The sequence below is a fragment of the Schistocerca cancellata genome, unplaced genomic scaffold, assembly GCF_023864275.1.
Source record: "Schistocerca cancellata isolate TAMUIC-IGC-003103 unplaced genomic scaffold, iqSchCanc2.1 HiC_scaffold_1109, whole genome shotgun sequence".
Classification (NCBI taxonomy): Eukaryota; Metazoa; Arthropoda; class Insecta; order Orthoptera; family Acrididae; genus Schistocerca; species Schistocerca cancellata.
The window spans coordinates 999385-1023839 of record NW_026047108.1 but is presented as its reverse complement, the minus strand read 5'-3'; the positions used below and the strand labels follow the sequence as shown (position 1 = coordinate 1023839).

The following is a 24455-nucleotide window of genomic DNA, read 5'->3' as shown; positions in this document are numbered from 1 at the left end:
TTGAATAATGGTGCTGATAGCCACGTATCATTTCAAGCAGATTTGATGCCTTTCGGAGACAATTTTTCATTGAATAGGATTGTAGCTGATTTGTGGCAGCAGGAAATAAGCTGTAGTCAAAAGAATCTTCAATAGATGGTCGCAGGTCAAATCAGTATTGTATGGCTCGTAACGCGTTGCGTGCAGCCCGTCTAGCTCAGTCGGTAGAGCATGAGACTCTTAATCTCAGGGTCGTGGGTTCGAGCCCCACGCTGGGCGGCGCAAAATTTTGTGTCTACGCGGATCCAACATGCGCCCCTCTCGTGAGCCTTGCGTAATGAACGTAACGGGTTACGACGATGCCTAGCTTCGTATGAATATCAGAGGAACGGTATTTGAAGCTGAAAGTGACTCTGAAATGAAATAAATGTGTTGTTTTGGAATTTTAGTTGTACATCGATATAGTGTGAGATGTGTAGGAAAGCAGCAGCTGTGCTAACTAAATGCAAATAATGGTCGCTCATGCGGTGCGTTTCGAGCTGAAGGGCTCCGATTCACTAGTCTGTAAGAACAAAGTACCCGAAAAGTGCCCTAGGAGGCGCCTCCTTAGCTCAGTGGCAGAGCGCTGGTCTAGTAAACCAGAGGTCGTGAGTTCGATCCTCACAGGAGGCAAATGAATTTTGTAACAGCCCCTCCCACCGTGGCCCTTTCGAAAAAAGCGGTCAAGGATAAAAAAATTATGAATGGGTGCGGTATTTAAGAAATGCTCTCGCAAATGAATAGTGTGAATGGTGCTATTAAAGTGGGCACCAGAAACTGCTGCTTTTGGCAGTCTCCGGAGAATGCCGACGTGAAATACTTAGTTCTTGTGATGTATTTTCTACCCCTGATAAAGACCCTCGCGATTGTCGTCGTCGTCGTCGTCGTCGGCGCCGCCGCCGCTTTGGTAATAGCGAAAACTCGCCATTGTATCACATAGGGTGAGGTACCTTCTGCAAGCGACTGAGATGGCACTAAGCGATTGAAGCTGATTTGCCACCTCTTGTTTGATCAGCGTCATAAGGGCTTGAATGTAACTTGCGATGGGACACAGCAAGAAGTAGCGTCGTACTTTTAGTACTGAAATTTGAGATGGAGAACTGCGTCAAAGATGGGAAATTCATTCTGCCAAGTGTACAAATGTCGAAAATGAGGTGTGTGTGGAGAAGTATATTGTGCCAGTGACCGTGTGGCCTAATGGATAAGGCGTCGGACTTCGGATCCGAAGATTGCAGGTTCGAATCCTGTCACGGTCGAGTTTTTCCTGTTCTGCAAAAGATGCATGCTGTTTTACTGTGTTGTTTGAGTACTCTAAAAGTAGTTGGAAGTAGCTGCTGTCCGCTTCCTGGCTGCAAAACCGGCGTCTACCAGAAGCACAAGCAAGACAAGGGTGATCTGTAGCGAAGTTTTCGGCACAGTGCCGTTCAGGAGAGTTTTTGTTGGAACTACTGCATCTGATTCAGGAGCCAAGGGCTACGCCACAGGCGTCTGCGCACTGTCGAGCATGTGTGTTGAATAATGGTGCTGATAGCCACGTATCATTTCAAGCAGATTTGATGCCTTTCGCAGACAATTATTCATTGAATAGGATTGTAGCTGATTTGTGGCAGCAGCAAATAAGCTGTAGTCAAAAGAATCTTCAATAGATGGTCGCAGGTCAAATCAGTAATATATGGCTCGTAACGCGTTGCGTGCAGCACGGCTAGCTCTGTCGGTAGAGCATGAGACTCTTAATCTCAGGGTCGTGGGTTAGAGCCCCACGCTGGGCGGCGCAAAATTTTGTGTCTACGCGGATCCAACATGCGCCCCTCTCGTGAGCCTTGCGTAATGAACGTAACGGGTTACGACGATGCCTAGCTTCGTATGAATATCAGAGGAACGTTATTTGAAGCTGAAAGTGACTCTGAAATGAAATAAATGTGTTGTTTTGGAATTTTAGTTGTACATCGATATAGTGTGAGATGTGTAGGAAAGCAGCAGCTGTGCTAACTAAATGCAAATAATGGTCGCTCATGCGGTGCGTTTCGAGCTGAAGGGCTCCGATTCACTAGTCTGTAAGAACAAAGTACCCGAAAAGTGCCCTAGGAGGCGCCTCCTTAGCTCAGTGGCAGAGCGCTGGTCTAGTAAACCAGAGGTCGTGAGTTCGATCCTCACAGGAGGCAAATGAATTTTGTAACAGCCCCTCCCACCGTGGCCCTTTCGAAAAAAGCGGTCAAGGATAAAAAAATTATGAATGGGTGCGGTATTTAAGAAATGCTCTCGCAAATGAATAGTGTGAATGGTGCTATTAAAGTGGGCACCAGAAACTGCTGCTTTTGGCAGTCTCCGGAGAATGCCGACGTGAAATACTTAGTTCTTGTGATGTATTTTCTACCCCTGATAAAGACCCTCGCGATTGTCGTCGTCGTCGTCGTCGTCGGCGCCGCCGCCGCTTTGGTAATAGCGACAACTCGCCATTGTATCACATAGGGTGAGGTACCTTCTGCAAGCGACTGAGATGGCACTAAGCGATTGAAGCTGATTTGCCACCTCTTGTTTGATCAGCGTCATAAGGGCTTGAATGTAACTTGCGATGGGACACAGCAAGAAGTAGCGTCGTACTTTTAGTACTGAAATTTGAGATGGAGAACTGCGTCAAAGATGGGAAATTCATTCTGCCAAGTGTACAAATGTCGAAAATGAGGTGTGTGTGGAGAAGTATATTGCGCCAGTGACCGTGTGGCCTAATGGATAAGGCGTCGGACTTCGGATCCGAAGATTGCAGGTTCGAATCCTGTCACGGTCGAGTTTTTCCTGTTCTGCAAAAGATGCATGCTGTTTTACTGTGTTGTTTGAGTACTCTAAAACTAGTTGGAAGTTGCTGCTGTCCGCTTCCTGGCTGCAAAACCGGCGTCTACCAGAAGCACAAGCAAGACAAGGGTGATCTGTAGCGAAGTTTTCGGCACAGTGCCGTTCAGGAGAGTTTTTGTTGGAACTACTGCATCTGATTCAGGAGCCAAGGGCTACGCCACAGGCGTCTGCGCACTGTCGAGCATGTGTGTTGAATAATGGTGCTGATAGCCACGTATCATTTCAAGCAGATTTGATGCCTTTCGGAGACAATTTTTCATTGAATAGGATTGTAGCTGATTTGTGGCAGCAGGAAATAAGCTGTAGTCAAAAGAATCTTCAATAGATGGTCGCAGGTCAAATCAGTAATATATGGCTCGTAACGCGTTGCGTGCAGCACGGCTAGCTCTGTCGGTAGAGCATGAGACTCTTAATCTCAGGGTCGTGGGTTCGAGCCCCACGCTGGGCGGCGCAAGATTTTGTGTCTACGCGGATCCAACATGCGCCCCTCTCGTGAGCCTTGCGTAATGAACGTAACGGGTTACGACGATGCCTAGCTTCGTATGAATATCAGAGGAACGGTATTTGAAGCTGAAAGTGACTCTGAAATGAAATAAATGTGTTGTTTTGGAATTTTAGTTGTACATCGATATAGTGTGAGATGTGTAGGAAAGCAGCAGCTGTGCTAACTAAATGCAAATAATGGTCGCTCATGCGGTGCGTTTCGAGCTGAAGGGCTCCGATTCACTAGTCTGTAAGAACAAAGTACCCGAAAAGTGCCCTAGGAGGCGTCTCCTTAGCTCAGTGGCAGAGCGCTGGTCTAGTAAACCAGAGGTCGTGAGTTCGATCCTCACAGGAGGCAAATGAATTTTGTAACAGCCCCTCCCACCGTGGCCCTTTCGAAAAAAGCGGTCAAGGATAAAAAAATTATGAATGGGTGCGGTATTTAAGAAATGCTCTCGCAAATGAATAGTGTGAATGGTGCTATTAAAGTGGGCACCAGAAACTGCTGCTTTTGGCAGTCTCCGGAGAATGCCGACGTGAAATACTTAGTTCTTGTGATGTATTTTCTACCCCTGATAAAGACCCTCGCGATTGTCGTCGTCGTCGTCGTCGTCGTCGGCGCCGCCGCCGCTTTGGTAATAGCGACAACTCGCCATTGTATCACATAGGGTGAGGTACCTTCTGCAAGCGACTGAGATGGCACTAAGCGATTGAAGCTGATTTGCCACCTCTTGTTTGATCAGCGTCATAAGGGCTTGAATGTAACTTGCGATGGGACACAGCAAGAAGTAGCGTCGTACTTTTAGTACTGAAATTTGAGATGGAGAACTGCGTCAAAGATGGGAAATTCATTCTGCCAAGTGTACAAATGTCGAAAATGAGGTGTGTGTGGAGAAGTATATTGCGCCAGTGACCGTGTGGCCTAATGGATAAGGCGTCGGACTTCGGATCCGAAGATTGCAGGTTCGAATCCTGTCACGGTCGAGTTTTTCCTGTTCTGCAAAAGATGCATGCTGTTTTACTGTGTTGTTTGAGTACTCTAAAACTAGTTGGAAGTTGCTGCTGTCCGCTTCCTGGCTGCAAAACCGGCGTCTACCAGAAGCACAAGCAAGACAAGGGTGATCTGTAGCGAAGTTTTCGGCACAGTGCCGTTCAGGAGAGTTTTTGTTGGAACTACTGCATCTGATTCAGGAGCCAAGGGCTACGCCACAGGCGTCTGCGCACTGTCGAGCATGTGTGTTGAATAATGGTGCTGATAGCCACGTATCATTTCAAGCAGATTTGATGCCTTTCGCAGACAATTATTCATTGAATAGGATTGTAGCTGATTTGTGGCAGCAGCAAATAAGCTGTAGTCAAAAGAATCTTCAATAGATGGTCGCAGGTCAAATCAGTAATATATGGCTCGTAACGCGTTGCGTGCAGCACGGCTAGCTCTGTCGGTAGAGCATGAGACTCTTAATCTCAGGGTCGTGGGTTAGAGCCCCACGCTGGGCGGCGCAAAATTTTGTGTCTACGCGGATCCAACATGCGCCCCTCTCGTGAGCCTTGCGTAATGAACGTAACGGGTTACGACGATGCCTAGCTTCGTATGAATATCAGAGGAACGTTATTTGAAGCTGAAAGTGACTCTGAAATGAAATAAATGTGTTGTTTTGGAATTTTAGTTGTACATCGATATAGTGTGAGATGTGTAGGAAAGCAGCAGCTGTGCTAACTAAATGCAAATAATGGTCGCTCATGCGGTGCGTTTCGAGCTGAAGGGCTCCGATTCACTAGTCTGTAAGAACAAAGTACCCGAAAAGTGCCCTAGGAGGCGCCTCCTTAGCTCAGTGGCAGAGCGCTGGTCTAGTAAACCAGAGGTCGTGAGTTCGATCCTCACAGGAGGCAAATGAATTTTGTAACAGCCCCTCCCACCGTGGCCCTTTCGAAAAAAGCGGTCAAGGATAAAAAAATTATGAATGGGTGCGGTATTTAAGAAATGCTCTCGCAAATGAATAGTGTGAATGGTGCTATTAAAGTGGGCACCAGAAACTGCTGCTTTTGGCAGTCTCCGGAGAATGCCGACGTGAAATACTTAGTTCTTGTGATGTATTTTCTACCCCTGATAAAGACCCTCGCGATTGTCGTCGTCGTCGTCGTCGGCGCCGCCGCCGCTTTGGTAATAGCGACAACTCGCCATTGTATCACATAGGGTGAGGTACCTTCTGCAAGCGACTGAGATGGCACTAAGCGATTGAAGCTGATTTGCCACCTCTTGTTTGATCAGCGTCATAAGGGCTTGAATGTAACTTGCGATGGGACACAGCAAGAAGTAGCGTCGTACTTTTAGTACTGAAATTTGAGATGGAGAACTGCGTCAAAGATGGGAAATTCATTCTGCCAAGTGTACAAATGTCGAAAATGAGGTGTGTGTGGAGAAGTATATTGCGCCAGTGACCGTGTGGCCTAATGGATAAGGCGTCGGACTTCGGATCCGAAGATTGCAGGTTCGAATCCTGTCACGGTCGAGTTTTTCCTGTTCTGCAAAAGATGCATGCTGTTTTACTGTGTTGTTTGAGTACTCTAAAAGTAGTTGGAAGTAGCTGCTGTCCGCTTCCTGGCTGCAAAACCGGCGTCTACCAGAAGCACAAGCAAGACAAGGGTGATCTGTAGCGAAGTTTTCGGCACAGTGCCGTTCAGGAGAGTTTTTGTTGGAACTACTGCATCTGATTCAGGAGCCAAGGGCTACGCCACAGGCGTCTGCGCACTGTCGAGCATGTGTGTTGAATAATGGTGCTGATAGCCACGTATCATTTCAAGCAGATTTGATGCCTTTCGCAGACAATTATTCATTGAATAGGATTGTAGCTGATTTGTGGCAGCAGCAAATAAGCTGTAGTCAAAAGAATCTTCAATAGATGGTCGCAGGTCAAATCAGTAATATATGGCTCGTAACGCGTTGCGTGCAGCACGGCTAGCTCTGTCGGTAGAGCATGAGACTCTTAATCTCAGGGTCGTGGGTTAGAGCCCCACGCTGGGCGGCGCAAAATTTTGTGTCTACGCGGATCCAACATGCGCCCCTCTCGTGAGCCTTGCGTAATGAACGTAACGGGTTACGACGATGCCTAGCTTCGTATGAATATCAGAGGAACGTTATTTGAAGCTGAAAGTGACTCTGAAATGAAATAAATGTGTTGTTTTGGAATTTTAGTTGTACATCGATATAGTGTGAGATGTGTAGGAAAGCAGCAGCTGTGCTAACTAAATGCAAATAATGGTCGCTCATGCGGTGCGTTTCGAGCTGAAGGGCTCCGATTCACTAGTCTGTAAGAACAAAGTACCCGAAAAGTGCCCTAGGAGGCGCCTCCTTAGCTCAGTGGCAGAGCGCTGGTCTAGTAAACCAGAGGTCGTGAGTTCGATCCTCACAGGAGGCAAATGAATTTTGTAACAGCCCCTCCCACCGTGGCCCTTTCGAAAAAAGCGGTCAAGGATAAAAAAATTATGAATGGGTGCGGTATTTAAGAAATGCTCTCGCAAATGAATAGTGTGAATGGTGCTATTAAAGTGGGCACCAGAAACTGCTGCTTTTGGCAGTCTCCGGAGAATGCCGACGTGAAATACTTAGTTCTTGTGATGTATTTTCTACCCCTGATAAAGACCCTCGCGATTGTCGTCGTCGTCGTCGTCGGCGCCGCCGCCGCTTTGGTAATAGCGACAACTCGCCATTGTATCACATAGGGTGAGGTACCTTCTGCAAGCGACTGAGATGGCACTAAGCGATTGAAGCTGATTTGCCACCTCTTGTTTGATCAGCGTCATAAGGGCTTGAATGTAACTTGCGATGGGACACAGCAAGAAGTAGCGTCGTACTTTTAGTACTGAAATTTGAGATGGAGAACTGCGTCAAAGATGGGAAATTCATTCTGCCAAGTGTACAAATGTCGAAAATGAGGTGTGTGTGGAGAAGTATATTGCGCCAGTGACCGTGTGGCCTAATGGATAAGGCGTCGGACTTCGGATCCGAAGATTGCAGGTTCGAATCCTGTCACGGTCGAGTTTTTCCTGTTCTGCAAAAGATGCATGCTGTTTTACTGTGTTGTTTGAGTACTCTAAAACTAGTTGGAAGTTGCTGCTGTCCGCTTCCTGGCTGCAAAACCGGCGTCTACCAGAAGCACAAGCAAGACAAGGGTGATCTGTAGCGAAGTTTTCGGCACAGTGCCGTTCAGGAGAGTTTTTGTTGGAACTACTGCATCTGATTCAGGAGCCAAGGGCTACGCCACAGGCGTCTGCGCACTGTCGAGCATGTGTGTTGAATAATGGTGCTGATAGCCACGTATCATTTCAAGCAGATTTGATGCCTTTCGGAGACAATTTTTCATTGAATAGGATTGTAGCTGATTTGTGGCAGCAGGAAATAAGCTGTAGTCAAAAGAATCTTCAATAGATGGTCGCAGGTCAAATCAGTAATATATGGCTCGTAACGCGTTGCGTGCAGCACGGCTAGCTCTGTCGGTAGAGCATGAGACTCTTAATCTCAGGGTCGTGGGTTCGAGCCCCACGCTGGGCGGCGCAAGATTTTGTGTCTACGCGGATCCAACATGCGCCCCTCTCGTGAGCCTTGCGTAATGAACGTAACGGGTTACGACGATGCCTAGCTTCGTATGAATATCAGAGGAACGGTATTTGAAGCTGAAAGTGACTCTGAAATGAAATAAATGTGTTGTTTTGGAATTTTAGTTGTACATCGATATAGTGTGAGATGTGTAGGAAAGCAGCAGCTGTGCTAACTAAATGCAAATAATGGTCGCTCATGCGGTGCGTTTCGAGCTGAAGGGCTCCGATTCACTACTCTGTAAGAACAAAGTACCCGAAAAGTGCGCTAGGAGGCGTCTCCTTAGCTCAGTGGCAGAGCGCTGGTCTAGTAAACCAGAGGTCGTGAGTTCGATCCTCACAGGAGGCAAATGAATTTTGTAACAGCCCCTCCCACCGTGGCCCTTTCGAAAAAAGCGGTCAAGGATAAAAAAATTATGAATGGGTGCGGTATTTAAGAAATGCTCTCGCAAATGAATAGTGTGAATGGTGCTATTAAAGTGGGCACCAGAAACTGCTGCTTTTGGCAGTCTCCGGAGAATGCCCACGTGAAATACTTAGTTCTTGTGATGTATTTTCTACCCCTGATAAAGACCCTCGCGATTGTCGTCGTCGTCGTCGTCGTCGGCGCCGCCGCCGCTTTGGTAATAGCGACAACTCGCCATTGTATCACATAGGGTGAGGTACCTTCTGCAAGCGACTGAGATGGCACTAAGCGATTGAAGCTGATTTGCCACCTCTTGTTTGATCAGCGTCATAAGGGCTTGAATGTAACTTGCGATGGGACACAGCAAGAAGTAGCGTCGTACTTTTAGTACTGAAATTTGAGATGGAGAACTGCGTCAAAGATGGGAAATTCATTCTGCCAAGTGTACAAATGTCGAAAATGAGGTGTGTGTGGAGAAGTATATTGCGCCAGTGACCGTGTGGCCTAATGGATAAGGCGTCGGACTTCGGATCCGAAGATTGCAGGTTCGAATCCTGTCACGGTCGAGTTTTTCCTGTTCTGCAAAAGATGCATGCTGTTTTACTGTGTTGTTTGAGTACTCTAAAACTAGTTGGAAGTTGCTGCTGTCCGCTTCCTGGCTGCAAAACCGGCGTCTACCAGAAGCACAAGCAAGACAAGGGTGATCTGTAGCGAAGTTTTCGGCACAGTGCCGTTCAGGAGAGTTTTTGTTGGAACTACTGCATCTGATTCAGGAGCCAAGGGCTACGCCACAGGCGTCTGCGCACTGTCGAGCATGTGTGTTGAATAATGGTGCTGATAGCCACGTATCATTTCAAGCAGATTTGATGCCTTTCGGAGACAATTTTTCATTGAATAGGATTGTAGCTGATTTGTGGCAGCAGCAAATAAGCTGTAGTCAAAAGAATCTTCAATAGATGGTCGCAGGTCAAATCAGTAATATATGGCTCGTAACGCGTTGCGTGCAGCACGGCTAGCTCTGTCGGTAGAGCATGAGACTCTTAATCTCAGGGTCGTGGGTTCGAGCCCCACGCTGGGCGGCGCAAAATTTTGTGTCTACGCGGATCCAACATGCGCCCCTCTCGTGAGCCTTGCGTAATGAACGTAACGGGTTACGACGATGCCTAGCTTCGTATGAATATCAGAGGAACGTTATTTGAAGCTGAAAGTGACTCTGAAATGAAATAAATGTGTTGTTTTGGAATTTTAGTTGTACATCGATATAGTGTGAGATGTGTAGGAAAGCAGCAGCTGTGCTAACTAAATGCAAATAATGGTCGCTCATGCGGTGCGTTTCGAGCTGAAGGGCTCCGATTCACTAGTCTGTAAGAACAAAGTACCCGAAAAGTGCCCTAGGAGGCGCCTCCTTAGCTCAGTGGCAGAGCGCTGGTCTAGTAAACCAGAGGTCGTGAGTTCGATCCTCACAGGAGGCAAATGAATTTTGTAACAGCCCCTCCCACCGTGGCCCTTTCGAAAAAAGCGGTCAAGGATAAAAAAATTATGAATGGGTGCGGTATTTAAGAAATGCTCTCGCAAATGAATAGTGTGAATGGTGCTATTAAAGTGGGCACCAGAAACTGCTGCTTTTGGCAGTCTCCGGAGAATGCCGACGTGAAATACTTAGTTCTTGTGATGTATTTTCTACCCCTGATAAAGACCCTCGCGATTGTCGTCGTCGTCGTCGGCGCCGCCGCCGCTTTGGTAATAGCGACAACTCGCCATTGTATCACATAGGGTGAGGTACCTTCTGCAAGCGACTGAGATGGCACTAAGCGATTGAAGCTGATTTGCCACCTCTTGTTTGATCAGCGTCATAAGGGCTTGAATGTAACTTGCGATGGGACACAGCAAGAAGTAGCGTCGTACTTTTAGTACTGAAATTTGAGATGGAGAACTGCGTCAAAGATGGGAAATTCATTCTGCCAAGTGTACAAATGTCGAAAATGAGGTGTGTGTGGAGAAGTATATTGCGCCAGTGACCGTGTGGCCTAATGGATAAGGCGTCGGACTTCGGATCCGAAGATTGCAGGTTCGAATCCTGTCACGGTCGAGTTTTTCCTGTTCTGCAAAAGATGCATGCTGTTTTACTGTGTTGTTTGAGTACTCTAAAACTAGTTGGAAGTTGCTGCTGTCCGCTTCCTGGCTGCAAAACCGGCGTCTACCAGAAGCACAAGCAAGACAAGGGTGATCTGTAGCGAAGTTTTCGGCACAGTGCCGTTCAGGAGAGTTTTTGTTGGAACTACTGCATCTGATTCAGGAGCCAAGGGCTACGCCACAGGCGTCTGCGCACTGTCGAGCATGTGTGTTGAATAATGGTGCTGATAGCCACGTATCATTTCAAGCAGATTTGATGCCTTTCGGAGACAATTTTTCATTGAATAGGATTGTAGCTGATTTGTGGCAGCAGCAAATAAGCTGTAGTCAAAAGAATCTTCAATAGATGGTCGCAGGTCAAATCAGTAATATATGGCTCGTAACGCGTTGCGTGCAGCACGGCTAGCTCTGTCGGTAGAGCATGAGACTCTTAATCTCAGGGTCGTGGGTTCGAGCCCCACGCTGGGCGGCGCAAGATTTTGTGTCTACGCGGATCCAACATGCGCCCCTCTCGTGAGCCGTGCGTAATGAACGTAACGGGTTACGACGATGCCTAGCTTCGTATGAATATCAGAGGAACGGTATTTGAAGCTGAAAGTGACTCTGAAATGAAATAAATGTGTTGTTTTGGAATTTTAGTTGTACATCGATATAGTGTGAGATGTGTAGGAAAGCAGCAGCTGTGCTAACTAAATGCAAATAATGGTCGCTCATGCGGTGCGTTTCGAGCTGAAGGGCTCCGATTCACTAGTCTGTAAGAACAAAGTACCCGAAAAGTGCGCTAGGAGGCGCCTCCTTAGCTCAGTGGCAGAGCGCTGGTCTAGTAAACCAGAGGTCGTGAGTTCGATCCTCACAGGAGGCAAATGAATTTTGTAACAGCCCCTCCCACCGTGGCCCTTTCGAAAAAAGCGGTCAAGGATAAAAAAATTATGAATGGGTGCGGTATTTCAGAAATGCTCTCGCAAATGAATAGTGTGAATGGTGCTATTAAAGTGGGCACCAGAAACTGCTGCTTTTGGCAGTCTCCGGAGAATGCCGACGTGAAATACTTAGTTCTTGTGATGTATTTTCTACCCCTGATAAAGACCCTCGCGATTGTCGTCGTCGTCGTCGTCGTCGGCGCCGCCGCCGCTTTGGTAATAGCGACAACTCGCCATTGTATCACATAGGGTGAGGTACCTTCTGCAAGCGACTGAGATGGCACTAAGCGATTGAAGCTGATTTGCCACCTCTTGTTTGATCAGCGTCATAAGGGCTTGAATGTAACTTGCGATGGGACACAGCAAGAAGTAGCGTCGTACTTTTAGTACTGAAATTTGAGATGGAGAACTGCGTCAAAGATGGGAAATTCATTCTGCCAAGTGTACAAATGTCGAAAATGAGGTGTGTGTGGAGAAGTATATTGCGCCAGTGACCGTGTGGCCTAATGGATAAGGCGTCGGACTTCGGATCCGAAGATTGCAGGTTCGAATCCTGTCACGGTCGAGTTTTTCCTGTTCTGCAAAAGATGCATGCTGTTTTACTGTGTTGTTTGAGTACTCTAAAACTAGTTGGAAGTTGCTGCTGTCCGCTTCCTGGCTGCAAAACCGGCGTCTACCAGAAGCACAAGCAAGACAAGGGTGATCTGTAGCGAAGTTTTCGGCACAGTGCCGTTCAGGAGAGTTTTTGTTGGAACTACTGCATCTGATTCAGGAGCCAAGGGCTACGCCACAGGCGTCTGCGCACTGTCGAGCATGTGTGTTGAATAATGGTGCTGATAGCCACGTATCATTTCAAGCAGATTTGATGCCTTTCGCAGACAATTATTCATTGAATAGGATTGTAGCTGATTTGTGGCAGCAGCAAATAAGCTGTAGTCAAAAGAATCTTCAATAGATGGTCGCAGGTCAAATCAGTAATATATGGCTCGTAACGCGTTGCGTGCAGCACGGCTAGCTCTGTCGGTAGAGCATGAGACTCTTAATCTCAGGGTCGTGGGTTAGAGCCCCACGCTGGGCGGCGCAAAATTTTGTGTCTACGCGGATCCAACATGCGCCCCTCTCGTGAGCCTTGCGTAATGAACGTAACGGGTTACGACGATGCCTAGCTTCGTATGAATATCAGAGGAACGTTATTTGAAGCTGAAAGTGACTCTGAAATGAAATAAATGTGTTGTTTTGGAATTTTAGTTGTACATCGATATAGTGTGAGATGTGTAGGAAAGCAGCAGCTGTGCTAACTAAATGCAAATAATGGTCGCTCATGCGGTGCGTTTCGAGCTGAAGGGCTCCGATTCACTAGTCTGTAAGAACAAAGTACCCGAAAAGTGCCCTAGGAGGCGCCTCCTTAGCTCAGTGGCAGAGCGCTGGTCTAGTAAACCAGAGGTCGTGAGTTCGATCCTCACAGGAGGCAAATGAATTTTGTAACAGCCCCTCCCACCGTGGCCCTTTCGAAAAAAGCGGTCAAGGATAAAAAAATTATGAATGGGTGCGGTATTTAAGAAATGCTCTCGCAAATGAATAGTGTGAATGGTGCTATTAAAGTGGGCACCAGAAACTGCTGCTTTTGGCAGTCTCCGGAGAATGCCGACGTGAAATACTTAGTTCTTGTGATGTATTTTCTACCCCTGATAAAGACCCTCGCGATTGTCGTCGTCGTCGTCGTCGTCGGCGCCGCCGCCGCTTTGGTAATAGCGACAACTCGCCATTGTATCACATAGGGTGAGGTACCTTCTGCAAGCGACTGAGATGGCACTAAGCGATTGAAGCTGATTTGCCACCTCTTGTTTGATCAGCGTCATAAGGGCTTGAATGTAACTTGCGATGGGACACAGCAAGAAGTAGCGTCGTACTTTTAGTACTGAAATTTGAGATGGAGAACTGCGTCAAAGATGGGAAATTCATTCTGCCAAGTGTACAAATGTCGAAAATGAGGTGTGTGTGGAGAAGTATATTGCGCCAGTGACCGTGTGGCCTAATGGATAAGGCGTCGGACTTCGGATCCGAAGATTGCAGGTTCGAATCCTGTCACGGTCGAGTTTTTCCTGTTCTGCAAAAGATGCATGCTGTTTTACTGTGTTGTTTGAGTACTCTAAAAGTAGTTGGAAGTAGCTGCTGTCCGCTTCCTGGCTGCAAAACCGGCGTCTACCAGAAGCACAAGCAAGACAAGGGTGATCTGTAGCGAAGTTTTCGGCACAGTGCCGTTCAGGAGAGTTTTTGTTGGAACTACTGCATCTGATTCAGGAGCCAAGGGCTACGCCACAGGCGTCTGCGCACTGTCGAGCATGTGTGTTGAATAATGGTGCTGATAGCCACGTATCATTTCAAGCAGATTTGATGCCTTTCGCAGACAATTATTCATTGAATAGGATTGTAGCTGATTTGTGGCAGCAGCAAATAAGCTGTAGTCAAAAGAATCTTCAATAGATGGTCGCAGGTCAAATCAGTAATATATGGCTCGTAACGCGTTGCGTGCAGCACGGCTAGCTCTGTCGGTAGAGCATGAGACTCTTAATCTCAGGGTCGTGGGTTAGAGCCCCACGCTGGGCGGCGCAAAATTTTGTGTCTACGCGGATCCAACATGCGCCCCTCTCGTGAGCCTTGCGTAATGAACGTAACGGGTTACGACGATGCCTAGCTTCGTATGAATATCAGAGGAACGTTATTTGAAGCTGAAAGTGACTCTGAAATGAAATAAATGTGTTGTTTTGGAATTTTAGTTGTACATCGATATAGTGTGAGATGTGTAGGAAAGCAGCAGCTGTGCTAACTAAATGCAAATAATGGTCGCTCATGCGGTGCGTTTCGAGCTGAAGGGCTCCGATTCACTAGTCTGTAAGAACAAAGTACCCGAAAAGTGCCCTAGGAGGCGCCTCCTTAGCTCAGTGGCAGAGCGCTGGTCTAGTAAACCAGAGGTCGTGAGTTCGATCCTCACAGGAGGCAAATGAATTTTGTAACAGCCCCTCCCACCGTGGCCCTTTCGAAAAAAGCGGTCAAGGATAAAAAAATTATGAATGGGTGCGGTATTTAAGAAATGCTCTCGCAAATGAATAGTGTGAATGGTGCTATTAAAGTGGGCACCAGAAACTGCTGCTTTTGGCAGTCTCCGGAGAATGCCGACGTGAAATACTTAGTTCTTGTGATGTATTTTCTACCCCTGATAAAGACCCTCGCGATTGTCGTCGTCGTCGTCGTCGTCGGCGCCGCCGCCGCTTTGGTAATAGCGACAACTCGCCATTGTATCACATAGGGTGAGGTACCTTCTGCAAGCGACTGAGATGGCACTAAGCGATTGAAGCTGATTTGCCACCTCTTGTTTGATCAGCGTCATAAGGGCTTGAATGTAACTTGCGATGGGACACAGCAAGAAGTAGCGTCGTACTTTTAGTACTGAAATTTGAGATGGAGAACTGCGTCAAAGATGGGAAATTCATTCTGCCAAGTGTACAAATGTCGAAAATGAGGTGTGTGTGGAGAAGTATATTGCGCCAGTGACCGTGTGGCCTAATGGATAAGGCGTCGGACTTCGGATCCGAAGATTGCAGGTTCGAATCCTGTCACGGTCGAGTTTTTCCTGTTCTGCAAAAGATGCATGCTGTTTTACTGTGTTGTTTGAGTACTCTAAAACTAGTTGGAAGTTGCTGCTGTCCGCTTCCTGGCTGCAAAACCGGCGTCTACCAGAAGCACAAGCAAGACAAGGGTGATCTGTAGCGAAGTTTTCGGCACAGTGCCGTTCAGGAGAGTTTTTGTTGGAACTACTGCATCTGATTCAGGAGCCAAGGGCTACGCCACAGGCGTCTGCGCACTGTCGAGCATGTGTGTTGAATAATGGTGCTGATAGCCACGTATCATTTCAAGCAGATTTGATGCCTTTCGGAGACAATTTTTCATTGAATAGGATTGTAGCTGATTTGTGGCAGCAGCAAATAAGCTGTAGTCAAAAGAATCTTCAATAGATGGTCGCAGGTCAAATCAGTAATATATGGCTCGTAACGCGTTGCGTGCAGCACGGCTAGCTCTGTCGGTAGAGCATGAGACTCTTAATCTCAGGGTCGTGGGTTCGAGCCCCACGCTGGGCGGCGCAAAATTTTGTGTCTACGCGGATCCAACATGCGCCCCTCTCGTGAGCCTTGCGTAATGAACGTAACGGGTTACGACGATGCCTAGCTTCGTATGAATATCAGAGGAACGTTATTTGAAGCTGAAAGTGACTCTGAAATGAAATAAATGTGTTGTTTTGGAATTTTAGTTGTACATCGATATAGTGTGAGATGTGTAGGAAAGCAGCAGCTGTGCTAACTAAATGCAAATAATGGTCGCTCATGCGGTGCGTTTCGAGCTGAAGGGCTCCGATTCACTAGTCTGTAAGAACAAAGTACCCGAAAAGTGCCCTAGGAGGCGCCTCCTTAGCTCAGTGGCAGAGCGCTGGTCTAGTAAACCAGAGGTCGTGAGTTCGATCCTCACAGGAGGCAAATGAATTTTGTAACAGCCCCTCCCACCGTGGCCCTTTCGAAAAAAGCGGTCAAGGATAAAAAAATTATGAATGGGTGCGGTATTTAAGAAATGCTCTCGCAAATGAATAGTGTGAATGGTGCTATTAAAGTGGGCACCAGAAACTGCTGCTTTTGGCAGTCTCCGGAGAATGCCGACGTGAAATACTTAGTTCTTGTGATGTATTTTCTACCCCTGATAAAGACCCTCGCGATTGTCGTCGTCGTCGTCGGCGCCGCCGCCGCTTTGGTAATAGCGACAACTCGCCATTGTATCACATAGGGTGAGGTACCTTCTGCAAGCGACTGAGATGGCACTAAGCGATTGAAGCTGATTTGCCACCTCTTGTTTGATCAGCGTCATAAGGGCTTGAATGTAACTTGCGATGGGACACAGCAAGAAGTAGCGTCGTACTTTTAGTACTGAAATTTGAGATGGAGAACTGCGTCAAAGATGGGAAATTCATTCTGCCAAGTGTACAAATGTCGAAAATGAGGTGTGTGTGGAGAAGTATATTGCGCCAGTGACCGTGTGGCCTAATGGATAAGGCGTCGGACTTCGGATCCGAAGATTGCAGGTTCGAATCCTGTCACGGTCGAGTTTTTCCTGTTCTGCAAAAGATGCATGCTGTTTTACTGTGTTGTTTGAGTACTCTAAAACTAGTTGGAAGTTGCTGCTGTCCGCTTCCTGGCTGCAAAACCGGCGTCTACCAGAAGCACAAGCAAGACAAGGGTGATCTGTAGCGAAGTTTTCGGCACAGTGCCGTTCAGGAGAGTTTTTGTTGGAACTACTGCATCTGATTCAGGAGCCAAGGGCTACGCCACAGGCGTCTGCGCACTGTCGAGCATGTGTGTTGAATAATGGTGCTGATAGCCACGTATCATTTCAAGCAGATTTGATGCCTTTCGGAGACAATTTTTCATTGAATAGGATTGTAGCTGATTTGTGGCAGCAGCAAATAAGCTGTAGTCAAAAGAATCTTCAATAGATGGTCGCAGGTCAAATCAGTAATATATGGCTCGTAACGCGTTGCGTGCAGCACGGCTAGCTCTGTCGGTAGAGCATGAGACTCTTAATCTCAGGGTCGTGGGTTCGAGCCCCACGCTGGGCGGCGCAAGATTTTGTGTCTACGCGGATCCAACATGCGCCCCTCTCGTGAGCCGTGCGTAATGAACGTAACGGGTTACGACGATGCCTAGCTTCGTATGAATATCAGAGGAACGGTATTTGAAGCTGAAAGTGACTCTGAAATGAAATAAATGTGTTGTTTTGGAATTTTAGTTGTACATCGATATAGTGTGAGATGTGTAGGAAAGCAGCAGCTGTGCTAACTAAATGCAAATAATGGTCGCTCATGCGGTGCGTTTCGAGCTGAAGGGCTCCGATTCACTAGTCTGTAAGAACAAAGTACCCGAAAAGTGCGCTAGGAGGCGCCTCCTTAGCTCAGTGGCAGAGCGCTGGTCTAGTAAACCAGAGGTCGTGAGTTCGATCCTCACAGGAGGCAAATGAATTTTGTAACAGCCCCTCCCACCGTGGCCCTTTCGAAAAAAGCGGTCAAGGATAAAAAAATTATGAATGGGTGCGGTATTTCAGAAATGCTCTCGCAAATGAATAGTGTGAATGGTGCTATTAAAGTGGGCACCAGAAACTGCTGCTTTTGGCAGTCTCCGGAGAATGCCGACGTGAAATACTTAGTTCTTGTGATGTATTTTCTACCCCTGATAAAGACCCTCGCGATTGTCGTCGTCGTCGGCGGCGGCGGCGGCGCCGCCGCCGCTTTGGTAATAGCGACAACTCGCCATTGTATCACATAGGGTGAGGTACCTTCTGCAAGCGACTGAGATGGCACTAAGCGATTGAAGCTGATTTGCCACCTCTTGTTTGATCAGCGTCATAAGGGCTTGAATGTAACTTGCGATGGGACACAGCAAGAAGTAGCGTCGTACTTTTAGTACTGAAATTTGAGATGGAGAACTGCGTCAAAGATGGGAAATTCATTCTGCCAAGTGTACAAATGTCGAAAATGAGGTGTGTGTGGAGAAGTATATTGCGCCAGTGACCGTGTGGCCTAATGGATAAGGCGTCGGACTTCGGATCCGAAGATTGCAGGTTCGAATCCTGTCACGGTCGAGTTTTTCCTGTTCTGCAAAAGATGCATGCTGTTTTACTGTGTTGTTTGAGTACTCTAAAACTAGTTGGAAGTTGCTGCTGTCCGCTTCCTGGCTGCAAAACCGGCGTCTACCAGAAGCACAAGCAAGACAAGGGTGATCTGTAGCGAAGTTTTCGGCACAGTGCCGTTCAGGAGAGTTTTTGTTGGAACTACTGCATCTGATTCAGGAGCCAAGGGCTACGCCACAGGCGTCTGCGCACTGTCGAGCATGTGTGTTGAATAATGGTGCTGATAGCCACGTATCATTTCAAGCAGATTTGATGCCTTTCGGAGACAATTTTTCATTGAATAGGATTGTAGCTGATTTGTGGCAGCAGCAAATAAGCTGTAGTCAAAAGAATCTTCAATAGATGGTCGCAGGTCAAATCAGTAATATATGGCTCGTAACGCGTTGCGTGCAGCACGGCTAGCTCTGTCGGTAGAGCATGAGACTCTTAATCTCAGGGTCGTGGGTTCGAGCCCCACGCTGGGCGGCGCAAGATTTTGTGTCTACGCGGATCCAACATGCGCCCCTCTCGTGAGCCTTGCGTAATGAACGTAACGGGTTACGACGATGCCTAGCTTCGTATGAATATCAGAGGAACGGTATTTGAAGCTGAAAGTGACTCTGAAATGAAATAAATGTGTTGTTTTGGAATTTTAGTTGTACATCGATATAGTGTGAGATGTGTAGGAAAGCAGCAGCTGTGCTAACTAAATGCAAATAATGGTCGCTCATGCGGTGCGTTTCGAGCTGAAGGGCTCCGATTCACTAGTCTGTAAGAACAAAGTACCCGAAAAGTGCGCTAGGAGGCGCCTCCTTAGCTCAGTGGCAGAGCGCTGGTCTAGTAAACCAGAGGTCGTGAGTTCGATCCTCACAGGAGGCAAATGAATTTTGTAACAGCCCCTCCCACCGTGGCCCTTTCGAAAAAAGCGGTCAAGGATAAAAAAATTATGAATGGGTGCGGTATTTAAGAAATGCTCTCGCAAATGAATAGTGTGAATGGTGCTATTAAAGTGGGCACCAGAATCTGCAGCTTTTGGCAGTCTCCGGAGAATGCCGACGTGAAATACTTAGTTCTTGTGATGTATTTTCTACCCCTGATAAAGACCCTCGCGATTGTCGTCGTCGTCGTCGTCGTCGGCGGCGGCGGCGCCGCCGCCGCTTTGGTAATAGCGACAACTCGCCATTGTATCACATAGGGTGAGGTACCTTCTGCAAGCGACTGAGATGGCACTAAGCGATTGAAGCTGATTTGCCACCTCTTGTTTGATCAGCGTCATAAGGGCTTGAATGTAACTTGCGATGGGACACAGCAAGAAGTAGCGTCGTACTTTTAGTACTGAAATTTGAGATGGAGAACTGCGTCAAAGATGGGAAATTCATTCTGCCAAGTGTACAAATGTCGAAAATGAGGTGTGTGTGGAGAAGTATATTGCGCCAGTGACCGTGTGGCCTAATGGATAAGGCGTCGGACTTCGGATCCGAAGATTGCAGGTTCGAATCCTGTCACGGTCGAGTTTTTCCTGTTCTGCAAAAGATGCATGCTGTTTTACTGTGTTGTTTGAGTACTCTAAAACTAGTTGGAAGTTGCTGCTGTCCGCTTCCTGGCTGCAAAACCGGCGTCTACCAGAAGCACAAGCAAGACAAGGGTGATCTGTAGCGAAGTTTTCGGCACAGTGCCGTTCAGGAGAGTTTTTGTTGGAACTACTGCATCTGATTCAGGAGCCAAGGGCTACGCCACAGGCGTCTGCGCACTGTCGAGCATGTGTGTTGAATAATGGTGCTGATAGCCACGTATCATTTCAAGCAGATTTGATGCCTTTCGGAGACAATTTTTCATTGAATAGGATTGTAGCTGATTTGTGGCAGCAGCAAATAAGCTGTAGTCAAAAGAATCTTCAATAGATGGTCGCAGGTCAAATCAGTAATATATGGCTCGTAACGCGTTGCGTGCAGCACGGCTAGCTCAGTCGGTAGAGCATGAGACTCTTAATCTCAGGGTCGTGGGTTCGAGCCCCACGCTGGGCGGCGCAAGATTTTGTGTCTACGCGGATCCAACATGCGCCCCTCTCGTGAGCCTTGCGTAATGAACGTAACGGGTTACGACGATGCCTAGCTTCGTATGAATATCAGAGGAACGGTATTTGAAGCTGAAAGTGACTCTGAAATGAAATAAATGTGTTGTTTTGGAATTTTAGTTGTACATCGATATAGTGTGAGATGTGTAGGAAAGCAGCAGCTGTGCTAACTAAATGCAAATAATGGTCGCTCATGCGGTGCGTTTCGAGCTGAAGGGCTCCGATTCACTAGTCTGTAAGAACAAAGTACCCGAAAAGTGCGCTAGGAGGCGCCTCCTTAGCTCAGTGGCAGAGCGCTGGTCTAGTAAACCAGAGGTCGTGAGTTCGATCCTCACAGGAGGCAAATGAATTTTGTAACAGCCCCTCCCACCGTGGCCCTTTCGAAAAAAGCGGTCAAGGATAAAAAAATTATGAATGGGTGCGGTATTTCAGAAATGCTCTCGCAAATGAATAGTGTGAATGGTGCTATTAAAGTGGGCACCAGAAACTGCTGCTTTTGGCAGTCTCCGGAGAATGCCGACGTGAAATACTTAGTTCTTGTGATGTATTTTCTACCCCTGATAAAGACCCTCGCGATTGTCGTCGTCGTCGTCGTCGTCGTCGTCGTCGTCGTCGGCGCCGCCGCCGCTTTGGTAATAGCGACAACTCGCCATTGTATCACATAGGGTGAGGTACCTTCTGCAAGCGACTGAGATGGCACTAAGCGATTGAAGCTGATTTGCCACCTCTTGTTTGATCAGCGTCATAAGGGCTTGAATGTAACTTGCGATGGGACACAGCAAGAAGTAGCGTCGTACTTTTAGTACTGAAATTTGAGATGGAGAACTGCGTCAAAGATGGGAAATTCATTCTGTCAAGTGTACAAATGTCGAAAATGAGGTGTGTGTGGAGAAGTATATTGCGCCAGTGACCGTGTGGCCTAATGGATAAGGCGTCGGACTTCGGATCCGAAGATTGCAGGTTCGAATCCTGTCACGGTCGAGTTTTTCCTGTTCTGCAAAAGATGCATGCTGTTTTACTGTGTTGTTTGAGTACTCTAAAAGTAGTTGGAAGTTGCTGCTGTCCGCTTCCTGGCTGCAAAACCGGCGTCTACCAGAAGCACAAGCAAGACAAGGGTGATCTGTAGCGAAGTTTTCGGCACAGTGCCGTTCAGGAGAGTTTTTGTTGGAACTACTGCATCTGATTCAGGAGCCAAGGGCTACGCCACAGGCGTCTGCGCACTGTCGAGCATGTGTGTTGAATAATGGTGCTGATAGCCACGTATCATTTCAAGCAGATTTGATGCCTTTCGGAGACAATTTTTCATTGAATAGGATTGTAGCTGATTTGTGGCAGCAGCAAATAAGCTGTAGTCAAAAGAATCTTCAATAGATGGTCGCAGGTCAAATCAGTAATATATGGCTCGTAACGCGTTGCGTGCAGCACGGCTAGCTCTGTCGGTAGAGCATGAGACTCTTAATCTCAGGGTCGTGGGTTCGAGCCCCACGCTGGGCGGCGCAAGATTTTGTGTCTACGCGGATCCAACATGCGCCCCTCTCGTGAGCCTTGCGTAATGAACGTAACGGGTTACGACGATGCCTAGCTTCGTATGAATATCAGAGGAACGGTATTTGAAGCTGAAAGTGACTCTGAAATGAAATAAATGTGTTGTTTTGGAATTTTAGTTGTACATCGATATAGTGTGAGATGTGTAGGAAAGCAGCAGCTGTGCTAACTAAATGCAAATAATGGTCGCTCATGCGGTGCGTTTCGAGCTGAAGGGCTCCGATTCACTAGTCTGTAAGAACAAAGTACCCGAAAAGTGCGCTAGGAGGCGCCTCCTTAGCTCAGTGGCAGAGCGCTGGTCTAGTAAACCAGAGGTCGTGAGTTCGATCCTCACAGGAGGCAAATGAATTTTGTAACAGCCCCTCCCACCGTGGCCCTTTCGAAAAAAGCGGTCAAGGATAAAAAAATTATGAATGGGTGCGGTATTTCAGAAATGCTCTCGCAAATGAATAGTGTGAATGGTGCTATTAAAGTGGGCACCAGAAACTGCTGCTTTTGGCAGTCTCCGGAGAATGCCGACGTGAAATACTTAGTTCTTGTGATGTATTTTCTACCCCTGATAAAGACCCTCGCGATTGTCGTCGTCGTCGTCGTCGTCGTCGTCGGCGCCGCCGCCGCTTTGGTAATAGCGACAACTCGCCATTGTATCACATAGGGTGAGGTACCTTCTGCAAGCGACTGAGATGGCACTAAGCGATTGAAGCTGATTTGCCACCTCTTGTTTGATCAGCGTCATAAGGGCTTGAATGTAACTTGCGATGGGACACAGCAAGAAGTAGCGTCGTACTTTTAGTACTGAAATTTGAGATGGAGAACTGCGTCAAAGATGGGAAATTCATTCTGCCAAGTGTACAAATGTCGAAAATGAGGTGTGTGTGGAGAAGTATATTGCGCCAGTGACCGTGTGGCCTAATGGATAAGGCGTCGGACTTCGGATCCGAAGATTGCAGGTTCGAATCCTGTCACGGTCGAGTTTTTCCTGTTCTGCAAAAGATGCATGCTGTTTTACTGTGTTGTTTGAGTACTCTAAAACTAGTTGGAAGTTGCTGCTGTCCGCTTCCTGGCTGCAAAACCGGCGTCTACCAGAAGCACAAGCAAGACAAGGGTGATCTGTAGCGAAGTTTTCGGCACAGTGCCGTTCAGGAGAGTTTTTGTTGGAACTACTGCATCTGATTCAGGAGCCAAGGGCTACGCCACAGGCGTCTGCGCACTGTCGAGCATGTGTGTTGAATAATGGTGCTGATAGCCACGTATCATTTCAAGCAGATTTGATGCCTTTCGGAGACAATTTTTCATTGAATAGGATTGTAGCTGATTTGTGGCAGCAGCAAATAAGCTGTAGTCAAAAGAATCTTCAATAGATGGTCGCAGGTCAAATCAGTAATATATGGCTCGTAACGCGTTGCGTGCAGCACGGCTAGCTCTGTCGGTAGAGCATGAGACTCTTAATCTCAGGGTCGTGGGTTCGAGCCCCACGCTGGGCGGCGCAAGATTTTGTGTCTACGCGGATCCAACATGCGCCCCTCTCGTGAGCCTTGCGTAATGAACGTAACGGGTTACGACGATGCCTAGCTTCGTATGAATATCAGAGGAACGGTATTTGAAGCTGAAAGTGACTCTGAAATGAAATAAATGTGTTGTTTTGGAATTTTAGTTGTACATCGATATAGTGTGAGATGTGTAGGAAAGCAGCAGCTGTGCTAACTAAATGCAAATAATGGTCGCTCATGCGGTGCGTTTCGAGCTGAAGGGCTCCGATTCACTAGTCTGTAAGAACAAAGTACCCGAAAAGTGCGCTAGGAGGCGCCTCCTTAGCTCAGTGGCAGAGCGCTGGTCTAGTAAACCAGAGGTCGTGAGTTCGATCCTCACAGGAGGCAAATGAATTTTGTAACAGCCCCTCCCACCGTGGCCCTTTCGAAAAAAGCGGTCAAGGATAAAAAAATTATGAATGGGTGCGGTATTTAAGAAATGCTCTCGCAAATGAATAGTGTGAATGGTGCTATTAAAGTGGGCACCAGAAACTGCTGCTTTTGGCAGTCTCCGGAGAATGCCCACGTGAAATACTTAGTTCTTGTGATGTATTTTCTACCCCTGATAAAGACCCTCGCGATTGTCGTCGTCGTCGTCGTCGTCGTCGGCGGCGGCGGCGCCGCCGCCGCTTTGGTAATAGCGACAACTCGCCATTGTATCACATAGGGTGAGGTACCTTCTGCAAGCGACTGAGATGGCACTAAGCGATTGAAGCTGATTTGCCACCTCTTGTTTGATCAGCGTCATAAGGGCTTGAATGTAACTTGCGATGGGACACAGCAAGAAGTAGCGTCGTACTTTTAGTACTGAAATTTGAGATGGAGAACTGCGTCAAAGATGGGAAATTCATTCTGCCAAGTGTACAAATGTCGAAAATGAGGTGTGTGTGGAGAAGTATATTGCGCCAGTGACCGTGTGGCCTAATGGATAAGGCGTCGGACTTCGGATCCGAAGATTGCAGGTTCGAATCCTGTCACGGTCGAGTTTTTCCTGTTCTGCAAAAGATGCATGCTGTTTTACTGTGTTGTTTGAGTACTCTAAAACTAGTTGGAAGTTGCTGCTGTCCGCTTCCTGGCTGCAAAACCGGCGTCTACCAGAAGCACAAGCAAGACAAGGGTGATCTGTAGCGAAGTTTTCGGCACAGTGCCGTTCAGGAGAGTTTTTGTTGGAACTACTGCATCTGATTCAGGAGCCAAGG

General features: G+C 47.4%; 48 non-coding genes across 48 annotated transcripts; all 48 read left to right on the top strand.

The window, feature by feature from the left end:
• Positions 1 to 185: 185 nt before the first annotated feature.
• Positions 186 to 258, top strand: Trnak-cuu (transfer RNA lysine (anticodon CUU)). The gene has a single exon. It is a non-coding gene; the product is annotated as a tRNA-Lys (tRNA).
• A 321-nt stretch (positions 259 to 579) lies between these two features.
• On the top strand, positions 580 to 651 carry Trnat-agu (transfer RNA threonine (anticodon AGU)). Its single transcript has one exon. It is a non-coding gene; the product is annotated as a tRNA-Thr (tRNA).
• A 550-nt stretch (positions 652 to 1201) lies between these two features.
• Positions 1202 to 1274, top strand: Trnar-ucg (transfer RNA arginine (anticodon UCG)). The gene has a single exon. It is a non-coding gene; the product is annotated as a tRNA-Arg (tRNA).
• A 440-nt stretch (positions 1275 to 1714) lies between these two features.
• Positions 1715 to 1787, top strand: Trnak-cuu (transfer RNA lysine (anticodon CUU)). Its single transcript has one exon. It is a non-coding gene; the product is annotated as a tRNA-Lys (tRNA).
• A 321-nt stretch (positions 1788 to 2108) lies between these two features.
• On the top strand, positions 2109 to 2180 carry Trnat-agu (transfer RNA threonine (anticodon AGU)). Its single transcript has one exon. It is a non-coding gene; the product is annotated as a tRNA-Thr (tRNA).
• Positions 2181 to 2730: 550 nt separating this feature from the next.
• Trnar-ucg (transfer RNA arginine (anticodon UCG)) lies at positions 2731 to 2803 on the top strand. Its single transcript has one exon. It is a non-coding gene; the product is annotated as a tRNA-Arg (tRNA).
• Positions 2804 to 3243: 440 nt separating this feature from the next.
• On the top strand, positions 3244 to 3316 carry Trnak-cuu (transfer RNA lysine (anticodon CUU)). The gene has a single exon. It is a non-coding gene; the product is annotated as a tRNA-Lys (tRNA).
• Positions 3317 to 3637: 321 nt separating this feature from the next.
• Positions 3638 to 3709, top strand: Trnat-agu (transfer RNA threonine (anticodon AGU)). The gene has a single exon. It is a non-coding gene; the product is annotated as a tRNA-Thr (tRNA).
• Positions 3710 to 4262: 553 nt separating this feature from the next.
• Positions 4263 to 4335, top strand: Trnar-ucg (transfer RNA arginine (anticodon UCG)). The gene has a single exon. It is a non-coding gene; the product is annotated as a tRNA-Arg (tRNA).
• A 440-nt stretch (positions 4336 to 4775) lies between these two features.
• Positions 4776 to 4848, top strand: Trnak-cuu (transfer RNA lysine (anticodon CUU)). Its single transcript has one exon. It is a non-coding gene; the product is annotated as a tRNA-Lys (tRNA).
• A 321-nt stretch (positions 4849 to 5169) lies between these two features.
• Positions 5170 to 5241, top strand: Trnat-agu (transfer RNA threonine (anticodon AGU)). The gene has a single exon. It is a non-coding gene; the product is annotated as a tRNA-Thr (tRNA).
• A 547-nt stretch (positions 5242 to 5788) lies between these two features.
• Trnar-ucg (transfer RNA arginine (anticodon UCG)) lies at positions 5789 to 5861 on the top strand. The gene has a single exon. It is a non-coding gene; the product is annotated as a tRNA-Arg (tRNA).
• Positions 5862 to 6301: 440 nt separating this feature from the next.
• Trnak-cuu (transfer RNA lysine (anticodon CUU)) lies at positions 6302 to 6374 on the top strand. The gene has a single exon. It is a non-coding gene; the product is annotated as a tRNA-Lys (tRNA).
• A 321-nt stretch (positions 6375 to 6695) lies between these two features.
• Positions 6696 to 6767, top strand: Trnat-agu (transfer RNA threonine (anticodon AGU)). The gene has a single exon. It is a non-coding gene; the product is annotated as a tRNA-Thr (tRNA).
• A 547-nt stretch (positions 6768 to 7314) lies between these two features.
• On the top strand, positions 7315 to 7387 carry Trnar-ucg (transfer RNA arginine (anticodon UCG)). The gene has a single exon. It is a non-coding gene; the product is annotated as a tRNA-Arg (tRNA).
• A 440-nt stretch (positions 7388 to 7827) lies between these two features.
• Trnak-cuu (transfer RNA lysine (anticodon CUU)) lies at positions 7828 to 7900 on the top strand. The gene has a single exon. It is a non-coding gene; the product is annotated as a tRNA-Lys (tRNA).
• Positions 7901 to 8221: 321 nt separating this feature from the next.
• Positions 8222 to 8293, top strand: Trnat-agu (transfer RNA threonine (anticodon AGU)). Its single transcript has one exon. It is a non-coding gene; the product is annotated as a tRNA-Thr (tRNA).
• A 550-nt stretch (positions 8294 to 8843) lies between these two features.
• Positions 8844 to 8916, top strand: Trnar-ucg (transfer RNA arginine (anticodon UCG)). The gene has a single exon. It is a non-coding gene; the product is annotated as a tRNA-Arg (tRNA).
• Positions 8917 to 9356: 440 nt separating this feature from the next.
• Positions 9357 to 9429, top strand: Trnak-cuu (transfer RNA lysine (anticodon CUU)). The gene has a single exon. It is a non-coding gene; the product is annotated as a tRNA-Lys (tRNA).
• Positions 9430 to 9750: 321 nt separating this feature from the next.
• Positions 9751 to 9822, top strand: Trnat-agu (transfer RNA threonine (anticodon AGU)). The gene has a single exon. It is a non-coding gene; the product is annotated as a tRNA-Thr (tRNA).
• Positions 9823 to 10366: 544 nt separating this feature from the next.
• On the top strand, positions 10367 to 10439 carry Trnar-ucg (transfer RNA arginine (anticodon UCG)). Its single transcript has one exon. It is a non-coding gene; the product is annotated as a tRNA-Arg (tRNA).
• Positions 10440 to 10879: 440 nt separating this feature from the next.
• On the top strand, positions 10880 to 10952 carry Trnak-cuu (transfer RNA lysine (anticodon CUU)). Its single transcript has one exon. It is a non-coding gene; the product is annotated as a tRNA-Lys (tRNA).
• A 321-nt stretch (positions 10953 to 11273) lies between these two features.
• Trnat-agu (transfer RNA threonine (anticodon AGU)) lies at positions 11274 to 11345 on the top strand. Its single transcript has one exon. It is a non-coding gene; the product is annotated as a tRNA-Thr (tRNA).
• Positions 11346 to 11895: 550 nt separating this feature from the next.
• On the top strand, positions 11896 to 11968 carry Trnar-ucg (transfer RNA arginine (anticodon UCG)). Its single transcript has one exon. It is a non-coding gene; the product is annotated as a tRNA-Arg (tRNA).
• Positions 11969 to 12408: 440 nt separating this feature from the next.
• Trnak-cuu (transfer RNA lysine (anticodon CUU)) lies at positions 12409 to 12481 on the top strand. The gene has a single exon. It is a non-coding gene; the product is annotated as a tRNA-Lys (tRNA).
• Positions 12482 to 12802: 321 nt separating this feature from the next.
• Trnat-agu (transfer RNA threonine (anticodon AGU)) lies at positions 12803 to 12874 on the top strand. Its single transcript has one exon. It is a non-coding gene; the product is annotated as a tRNA-Thr (tRNA).
• A 550-nt stretch (positions 12875 to 13424) lies between these two features.
• Positions 13425 to 13497, top strand: Trnar-ucg (transfer RNA arginine (anticodon UCG)). Its single transcript has one exon. It is a non-coding gene; the product is annotated as a tRNA-Arg (tRNA).
• A 440-nt stretch (positions 13498 to 13937) lies between these two features.
• Positions 13938 to 14010, top strand: Trnak-cuu (transfer RNA lysine (anticodon CUU)). Its single transcript has one exon. It is a non-coding gene; the product is annotated as a tRNA-Lys (tRNA).
• A 321-nt stretch (positions 14011 to 14331) lies between these two features.
• Positions 14332 to 14403, top strand: Trnat-agu (transfer RNA threonine (anticodon AGU)). Its single transcript has one exon. It is a non-coding gene; the product is annotated as a tRNA-Thr (tRNA).
• A 550-nt stretch (positions 14404 to 14953) lies between these two features.
• Positions 14954 to 15026, top strand: Trnar-ucg (transfer RNA arginine (anticodon UCG)). The gene has a single exon. It is a non-coding gene; the product is annotated as a tRNA-Arg (tRNA).
• A 440-nt stretch (positions 15027 to 15466) lies between these two features.
• Trnak-cuu (transfer RNA lysine (anticodon CUU)) lies at positions 15467 to 15539 on the top strand. Its single transcript has one exon. It is a non-coding gene; the product is annotated as a tRNA-Lys (tRNA).
• A 321-nt stretch (positions 15540 to 15860) lies between these two features.
• On the top strand, positions 15861 to 15932 carry Trnat-agu (transfer RNA threonine (anticodon AGU)). Its single transcript has one exon. It is a non-coding gene; the product is annotated as a tRNA-Thr (tRNA).
• Positions 15933 to 16476: 544 nt separating this feature from the next.
• On the top strand, positions 16477 to 16549 carry Trnar-ucg (transfer RNA arginine (anticodon UCG)). Its single transcript has one exon. It is a non-coding gene; the product is annotated as a tRNA-Arg (tRNA).
• Positions 16550 to 16989: 440 nt separating this feature from the next.
• On the top strand, positions 16990 to 17062 carry Trnak-cuu (transfer RNA lysine (anticodon CUU)). Its single transcript has one exon. It is a non-coding gene; the product is annotated as a tRNA-Lys (tRNA).
• A 321-nt stretch (positions 17063 to 17383) lies between these two features.
• Trnat-agu (transfer RNA threonine (anticodon AGU)) lies at positions 17384 to 17455 on the top strand. Its single transcript has one exon. It is a non-coding gene; the product is annotated as a tRNA-Thr (tRNA).
• A 553-nt stretch (positions 17456 to 18008) lies between these two features.
• On the top strand, positions 18009 to 18081 carry Trnar-ucg (transfer RNA arginine (anticodon UCG)). The gene has a single exon. It is a non-coding gene; the product is annotated as a tRNA-Arg (tRNA).
• Positions 18082 to 18521: 440 nt separating this feature from the next.
• Positions 18522 to 18594, top strand: Trnak-cuu (transfer RNA lysine (anticodon CUU)). Its single transcript has one exon. It is a non-coding gene; the product is annotated as a tRNA-Lys (tRNA).
• Positions 18595 to 18915: 321 nt separating this feature from the next.
• Trnat-agu (transfer RNA threonine (anticodon AGU)) lies at positions 18916 to 18987 on the top strand. The gene has a single exon. It is a non-coding gene; the product is annotated as a tRNA-Thr (tRNA).
• Positions 18988 to 19546: 559 nt separating this feature from the next.
• Trnar-ucg (transfer RNA arginine (anticodon UCG)) lies at positions 19547 to 19619 on the top strand. The gene has a single exon. It is a non-coding gene; the product is annotated as a tRNA-Arg (tRNA).
• Positions 19620 to 20059: 440 nt separating this feature from the next.
• Trnak-cuu (transfer RNA lysine (anticodon CUU)) lies at positions 20060 to 20132 on the top strand. Its single transcript has one exon. It is a non-coding gene; the product is annotated as a tRNA-Lys (tRNA).
• Positions 20133 to 20453: 321 nt separating this feature from the next.
• Positions 20454 to 20525, top strand: Trnat-agu (transfer RNA threonine (anticodon AGU)). Its single transcript has one exon. It is a non-coding gene; the product is annotated as a tRNA-Thr (tRNA).
• A 565-nt stretch (positions 20526 to 21090) lies between these two features.
• Trnar-ucg (transfer RNA arginine (anticodon UCG)) lies at positions 21091 to 21163 on the top strand. The gene has a single exon. It is a non-coding gene; the product is annotated as a tRNA-Arg (tRNA).
• A 440-nt stretch (positions 21164 to 21603) lies between these two features.
• Positions 21604 to 21676, top strand: Trnak-cuu (transfer RNA lysine (anticodon CUU)). The gene has a single exon. It is a non-coding gene; the product is annotated as a tRNA-Lys (tRNA).
• Positions 21677 to 21997: 321 nt separating this feature from the next.
• Positions 21998 to 22069, top strand: Trnat-agu (transfer RNA threonine (anticodon AGU)). Its single transcript has one exon. It is a non-coding gene; the product is annotated as a tRNA-Thr (tRNA).
• Positions 22070 to 22625: 556 nt separating this feature from the next.
• Trnar-ucg (transfer RNA arginine (anticodon UCG)) lies at positions 22626 to 22698 on the top strand. The gene has a single exon. It is a non-coding gene; the product is annotated as a tRNA-Arg (tRNA).
• A 440-nt stretch (positions 22699 to 23138) lies between these two features.
• On the top strand, positions 23139 to 23211 carry Trnak-cuu (transfer RNA lysine (anticodon CUU)). The gene has a single exon. It is a non-coding gene; the product is annotated as a tRNA-Lys (tRNA).
• Positions 23212 to 23532: 321 nt separating this feature from the next.
• Trnat-agu (transfer RNA threonine (anticodon AGU)) lies at positions 23533 to 23604 on the top strand. The gene has a single exon. It is a non-coding gene; the product is annotated as a tRNA-Thr (tRNA).
• Positions 23605 to 24166: 562 nt separating this feature from the next.
• Trnar-ucg (transfer RNA arginine (anticodon UCG)) lies at positions 24167 to 24239 on the top strand. The gene has a single exon. It is a non-coding gene; the product is annotated as a tRNA-Arg (tRNA).
• The last annotated feature ends 216 nt before the right edge of the window (positions 24240 to 24455 follow it).